This window comes from Coturnix japonica, chromosome 21, assembly GCF_001577835.2.
Source record: "Coturnix japonica isolate 7356 chromosome 21, Coturnix japonica 2.1, whole genome shotgun sequence".
Taxonomy (NCBI): Eukaryota; Metazoa; Chordata; class Aves; order Galliformes; family Phasianidae; genus Coturnix; species Coturnix japonica.
This window is the reverse complement of record NC_029536.1, coordinates 599,563-607,117: the sequence shown is the minus strand read 5'-3', so window position 1 is coordinate 607,117 and position 7,555 is coordinate 599,563. Positions and strand designations below refer to the sequence as shown.

General features: G+C 49.5%; 1 long non-coding RNA gene across 1 annotated transcript; it reads left to right on the top strand.

Annotated features, from left to right (window-relative positions):
- Positions 1 to 3,870: 3,870 nt before the first annotated feature.
- LOC116654319 lies at positions 3,871 to 7,284 on the top strand. Its single transcript, XR_004309474.1, has 2 exons — positions 3,871 to 6,029; positions 7,235 to 7,284. It is a non-coding gene; the product is annotated as an uncharacterized LOC116654319 (long non-coding RNA).
- Positions 7,285 to 7,555: the final 271 nt, after the last annotated feature.

The window sequence follows — 7,555 nt, the reverse complement described above, 5'->3', positions numbered from 1 at the left end:
TGAGCCGTGCCGGGAAGAACAACCTCCCCATCACCTCCCTCCACACAGAAGGTGATCAGTGGGGAGGAAACCTCCCACCTCTTCCCAAGGCTTTCCCTCTGCCGTACAAACCAGCACAGCCAGCCTGCTCACAACTATTTTGGAGTACTCCTTATTGTCACTTCCAGGCTCTCCTCTGCCACGTCCACCACGTTCACTCAGTTTGCGCATTGTTCCTTATGGCTCGCTCTATTTAGCTGCTCATGCTCCCACTACGTTTCGGAGCTATTTCTGAGTATGAATTATTCTCTGACATAATTTTGCAGCCATGGTTATATTTGGAGAGCTCTTCCATTGGGCGAGGCTTTCTCATTTTCCGTTTCGTTGGGTGAGCTTCTCTGATTCCTGTGTTCCACATTTCAGGCTTCAGCTGATGTGCGCTAACTAATTGCGCTGTGGGACGCCAGGCGAGGCAGAGCTCACACTCCCTCCGCTTTTCGAGGTGATATTTGCTTGTGATAATGGGAAAGGCAGCAGTAGAGAGACACATTCTCATGTGTGTGTGTGTTACAACTATGCTAACTTGCGCTGGATCGGCTACAAAGGATGTTTTCATCATAAAAAGAGAAAGGATGGTGCAGAGGACTCTGCTTGGCAACCCAGCAGAGCCCAGGGGCATTGCTGTCCCCAGGTGCATGGTGCACTGTGCCCACAGAGCTCCCTCCCCTGCTCCCAGCTGCCTGCCCAAGGGAGAGCCGACAAGCAAAGCCAGAAGCAGAGCACAATGTTCCCCCTCCATGCATCCTTTTTCCTTCACGTTGCTCCTTCTCCTGCTTCCTCTGCCTGGTGTGTGCACTGAATCTGCCTGGGGGGGATGGTGAAAGCAGTCAGGGCTCAGCCTGGTGCACAGGTAGGAGTGCAGTGGGCCCTGCTCCTGCCAGGCTGCCACCCTAACCCCATCCCAGAGCTCCCGCTTTGTGCCCAGCATCCCTGCATGGGATCTGGTGGCCGGTATGCTGGAGCACCGCCAGCACAGCAGCTGGAGCCTGGCAGAATTAAAGTCTTAATTGCCTGTGATAATTAAAAATCTGAGGAAGTCTCCCCATAGCACGAACCTGTGCCCCGCTCAGATCACAGCATGTGTGGTTGCAGGCAGTGGTCCCAGTGGACGGGATGAGCTGTGGCTGAGCATCTTTGCTGCAGGATTGTGACCTTGTGCTCTGCACCCACGATCCCAGCTGTGGGCTCTGTGCCATGGGGAGCGCTTCTTCTTCCCTGCTGACAGCGCATCCCAACTTTGAATCATTGGGAAAATCCCAGCAAGCTCTCTCCTAACCTTTGTGCAAAGGTTGTGAGTAATGCCAAGCTCGTATTTCACAAGAAATATGGGCAAGAGCGGTCCCAGGCTCACAAAGCCTCTTGCAGGAGGGTTGGCCCTGCATAGGTTGGTGCTGGCACCATCTGAGCGAGCTCCCTTTCAGTTCTCTGCCAGTTCATTTTTAAAGCAGACACACTGAGTGAATCTTGTGCTTAGGGTTAGCCTTGCAGGCTAATTATATATTAAAAAATAAGCTGGTGGGAGGTCTGAACTGCTGAGCCCCTGACGAACACTGCAGCAGCCTCGTGAGGATGGTTCGTTAGGAAGAGGCCGACCCTCTGCAGCACATGGGGATGGATTAGGAGAGCCAGGCTCGCCTCTGCTGCCTTATCTGCTCAATAATTGAACGGAATAAGCTCTCTTATCTTTCTGGTTTGGCTTTTCCCTAGCGGCCCCCTTATCTTGCAGCTGTTGGAGATTGCAAGTGGCTGCCAGAGGGGCCTCATTCTGACACCACATCTGGGTGCTGGTGATGCTCCTGCTGGGCACTGGGGATGCTGCAGGCAGCCAAGGGCTGTGCCAGCACCTCATGTTGGCTTTGGGCTGCCCAGGGTTTCATCTGCTTTTCACACTGTAATCTTCACATACTCTGTACTCTGCTGCATTTTACTCTTTGCCTGGATAATATATGAGAAAATTGATTCTGCCATTTACGGAGCTTCATGGTTGTCTCCCCACTTGAGCAAAGGGGGAATGGAGCTCTTGGAAGCCAATCCAGACCATAGGTGCACCTTCTTGTTAGCTGATAACATCTTGGATTTGCCTTTGGTTAACATCTTTCTTCCAGGCACAGCACGCCAAGCAAATAGATGCAAAGATCACAAGAATACATATCAAATATTGGTAATTATCGATCGTTCGTGTAAGAAAATGGAGGGCAAAAGGCAGCTGTGAGCAAATGCCACTAGATGGCAATGCCAACACCAGCGCATCCCCAGCCTGGAGGTGGGACACTGCTGAGCTGCTGCACGCAACCCCCGGCCCGGCGGCTGCTGTGCCGGCACGTCGCCACGGATCCAATTAAAATAACCAGGGGAAAGCAATGCTAATTGTGCTTCCAGCCTCATCAGTCAGACGGAGGGGTCCTGGGCGCTGGTGGGATGCAAGCAGCTCTTCATCACCCACCTGCTGGATTGCAAGGACTGTTGGCCATGCAGCTCCAGCACTGAGCGTGCACCAGCTGCAGCCCTAGAGCTGCATCTCCAGTCGGAACCAACAGCCCTGTGCCCTCCTGCTGGTTCCCAAGCCCTTGGGGAATGGAAAAAAAGTGGGACAGAAACCACGCTGCTGTTTGGTTGCTTTACCCAAAGCCTTGAAATTATTCACCTGCCATCTGCGATGACAGAGGAAAACTTTGCTGTGGACACAGCAGGGTTTTTTATTCGCCAGGTTTCCAAGTCTGCCTGCTTGGAGGAAAGCTTGTAATTGGGTCTCTTAGGTAAACTGCACCAGATCAAACACTGCTGCAGCTGCAGCGAGCTGATGGACCACCGAGGAGATATTAGCATGTGAAATGATGACCATTAACTTGATTAAAGAAAGGACACAACACGCATTTTGTTCTGTGTTGGAGCCGCTTCTTCCCATGAATTGTTGATTGGGGATTTTGATTTCCTTATGCGAGGAGACAAAACACCTCAGAAATGATGTGTAATTGCTTATGTACAGAGTTTTTCTAGGCTAACCTAATCCAGCAAGGGATTTGCTTTTAGCTGGAAGATGGGAATGAAAAACAGCGTAATATATTAGAAGTGGAATATACGGCTTCTGAAAACTGGATTTATTCGAGCTTTTCTTAAGCAATGGAAAAGCTGCACCATTCCCACCCGTGGGGCTCCCAGGGCCAGCAACCATCCCAACCAGTGCTGGGAGCTCTGCTGGCAAAGCCGGCCCTGGCACAGCTGGGGGGGCAGGGACAGTCTTGGTTGATGCTGATAGGAAATAAAACCACGGATGAGGGATGGGAGGCTGCAATGGGGGCACACACCCTGTGCCATGCTCTGTCAGCAGGGCTGGAAGTGCTGCGCTGGGTGGGCATCACTCATAGGGTGGGCAGATGCGGCTGCAATTAAGGCTGCGTCAGCTCATTGAAAGCTGCAGACAAAGAGAATTAGAGAAAATGAAGAGGAGATGAAACGGAATGCAGAGATACGAGGAAAAGTACTTTTAGACCTTACAAGTTCACTGTGCCTCTTGTTTCTGAAGAAAAGACCACGCAGAATCCTCCGAGGACCCACTTCCTTTCAACTGAGGTTGCCATCTCCCAGTGCTGCAATTAAACATGTCGGCACAGCTTCTACTTGGTACAACCAAAGCACTTAATTTTCATTAAAAAGATGACATTGCGAGCAGTTACCAAGGACAGTCAGCAGCCAGTGGTATTCGCCTTCCTGAGGACAGAATGGGACACTCAGATGCATAAATTACACCGCTCCTTTTTACTCTTTCCTTCTGCTTACTTCATTACCGAGAAGGCTGACTCGATTGTAGGTTCCGCTTTTTGATATCTCTTTTTATATCCTATTTACATTTGTGTGAGATAATTCAGTGTATCCATAAATTAGTGCTGAACATCGGTTTGTTTTATGGAAGCGTTGAATAATCTCCAGCTCATGTATATTCATCTCTCATTCCAGAAGGTAGGAGAGTGAGCCTTGGGAAATGGCAAGAGAACCATCCAGCTTCATCTTAGGTAAAGATAAGAAGAGTTAAGGGGATCATCCACCATGGGTCACTAAGACTCCTAGGCAACCCCATACAGGTGCACATAGAGAAGGTAGCCAAAAAACCTGCCCACAAAAGGCCCCATTGCTCTGCCTGCCCTGCTTTGAATATGCCTGGACAAGAACCATGGGATGGAACCCATCAAAGGGGAAATAAAACAGGCCTGGATAAAATAGGGTCATTTTTTTTGTTTTCAAGTTTCCTGTGTTTAAAAGAGCAAAGATTCATGTGGCAGAGCCTGAAGACAAACTGCTTCAAAGAGCAATTTTAATTGAAATGATAATGATGAAAGTTTTGCAGCCAAAACTGAAATAGGCATTATAAGCATTCCCTCCTCCTACGAAGCATGCCCACCAACAGCCATAACAAAAAGAGTCGTCTTTCGTAGGAGCCCTTCCATCACAGCCTATGAGGGCTGCTTGTTTCCTGAGCCCGTGGATCATCCTTTTCACTATGAAAAAAGCAATAAGTGAGTGTAATACTCAGCTGCTCCCTGGATTTCTTATGTTCTTCCTCTCCCCTTCTCTGGGCGCTGCTGCTGCACGTGCGGCTGCTCCCGCTCAGCGAGGTGCCGGCCTCGCACTAATTCATGCTGATGTATTTTAGCACAGCTCTGCAATCCATCACCATCGCAGTGCTCGGGGTTGGGGCTGTGCCATACATCATCAACACAACAGCCTCCCGTGGTGTACAGCGTGGCGTGCTGCCAGCCCAATGGTGCACGGGGAGTCCCAGGCTGTAAGGGATCCAAAGGGGTGACTTGCAGGGAGCTGAGCACTGCCTGGGGAGCAGGAGGTGATGCACAGCACTGAGGTGCAGGATTGAAGCCACACAGGTCCTGCAGCTGCATCTGAACAGCAGGGAGCCTTCCCTAAGCAATGGCTTTTAAAAGATAACCCCAAAACCTCCCGGTTCCAGAATGCTGTTTTCATGGTACATCCCCTTGCAACCTGTGATTATGCCCAGAGTGATGGCCAGATGAGAACGCACGTCACTCTTATTAATCAGTGCCGGGCATTTGCTGCTGTCCTGCAAAGCTGGGAGAGAACAAAGCAGTGTTCAGCAGGTGGCCTTTGTGGGAACAAGTGTCTTTGAAAAGCACAGCGGAACAGAAATGAGCACAGCTCTGAGTGCAGTGGAGCTGCTGTGCCAGCAGACAGGGAGCCTTAGCGCTTCCCATTTGGGCTTCCCATAGGAGTGCTCAGCCTGGGAGTGCTGATGGAGAAGGAAATGTTGGGGAGCATCGACTTCTGATCGCTCCTGTGCCAAGGCAGCCACAGGAGTGAGGGAAAGAGGCTGCCATGACAAAGTGATTAGAAGTAATGAATAATAAGGTATAATTAGTCAGAATAACCCCCAGCTCCTCATCCCCCCAGTGCAGAGGGGTCCACACCAGTGCCCCTGCCCTGACCCTGCTCCTGCTGCCCTGGGCTGCCCCATAGAGCTGGAGAGGGCTGCAGGCACACCAGGACCTTGCTGAGGATCAGAGGTAGCCTCACTAATTATTTCTTCCAATTACATTTTAATTATGTAGAATTAGCTATAATGCTTTATCCTGCCATGTGCTGTTTGTGGGCAATACGTCATGGCAGGGATTTCTCCTCAGAAGAGAGAGCAGTTTGGGGAAAAAAAAATAGCTGAAAGGAGTAGCCCTGTGAAATCCACAGCTCCCATGGAGTTGGCACAGCCACCCCCACACACCAGCCCCTGTAAGCCACCCCCAATACGCTGCCCATCTGCAGCACGGGGCACCAGGAGGAGCAGCTCTCAGTGCTGACTCTGACTTGCTGGTGTCATAAATCTTGTTAATTTACTCATAAAGCTGTCTTGCTCATTTCCTGCAGGCTCGTCCTCGTGCTCTCGGTGAGTGGTGGTAACTTTTTCTATTTTTGGTGAATAATTCTTCCAGAATGACCTCAGACAGATTTGAACGAACGGCAATCAGGAGGTAATTGAATATTGTGGGCTATTTTGGGCATGTGAACATCTTTTGGCCAAGCACTGGCACAAGATTCCTCACCAAGAAGTGGTGGAGTCACTGCCCCAGGGGGTCTTGAAGCACCATGTGGATGTGGCACTTGGGGACGTGGTTTAATGGACATGGTGGGATGGGCTGATGGTTGGACCTGATGATCTTAGAGCTTTTCCAGGGCAAAAGGAGCTCTGCTCTGCAAGGAGCACGCATGGCACTGCAGTAACCTACAGGCAGGTTGTTGTGCTTGAATGCATAAATGGGCTGCCAGGGATTTTTATTGTTTTCTAAGTCAATACAGACCATTCCTAGAGCAGCGTATAAAAAATAGAATTAGTTCTTATTTCCCAGAGCATCCGACTGGTGAATGTGAATAATTGTGTTTTTCTTTATTTGTGGAAGTAACTGAATGGCCCAACACAATTACTTCTCCATAGCGCTGCGATACCAGGACTGCGTAAGCCCAGCTCCTTTCCCTCTCTTGCTGAGCCTCACTGGGGTTTTGAGAGCCTGTGTTGAGCCCAGGCAGCCTGGGGGGGTCTGGGATTGCATTTATGCCAAAGGGAAGCATGACCAAAGGAGGAGATGCATCTTTCTCCAGGTCCTCAACTAGACAGAGCGCACTGAGCGGCACAAAGCAGAGAGGCATTGCCAGGGCTGCACTGACCAAAATGGAGACATTGCCCTATTAGCAGCCCAGCCCTATCGCTGCCAGGAATAGAGGTTATGGCTTAAAATGGATCATGTAATGGATGGAGAAAAATTAGCATGGGGACTCCTCAACCCAAAGCCTCCACCACGGGTTCTGTGGCTGAGCCTCGCAATTAAGGCGGCAGAACAGATTTAGCAGGGGTGAATGTCAAATGTTTTAGCAGAGAGTTACTATAGAAACTATCTCAACTGTTCTTTCTGTGCAGCCTCGTTGGTACTAATAAATAGCCTCATTATTTTGCAAGAAGTACTTTGGAAACCAGCAGCACCACGGTTTGGGCCAATACAAAATTAATGATCGAAAATAGTGGGGCCATTTTTTCCATACACCATAAAAAGAAGGGAGGCAGTGTTTTCCATTAGAGAGAGTTATGGCTCATTTGTTCGTGCTTGCTGTATTTATGTTTTATGTATTAGAAAGTGATTTCAGCCACTATTACAAATTACTAATTCCCACATTACATTGAAAGTGTGTGAACAGGAATGGCTCCTGCCCATCAAAATAAAGCACCAATTTATGGAAGAACCATTCTGGAAGGTAACGTGGTTGGGAGCAGGCAGCAGCTGCAGCCATCCCAGCCCCTTCGAGCAGCATCCTGAACTGAACCTCAATTTCCACTTAATTTCAAGTGTGCTTTTCCAGTTCCCCTCGAGCAGCCAGGGAGAAGACAGTTAAAAATAACAACAGGAATAACATAACCTCCAGCGAGAAAATAAAACACGCTTTGCTCTTTATGTCTTAACAGGCCCTGCTGTTAATCACTTTTATTGTTGTTTCTCTCCAAGCTGGC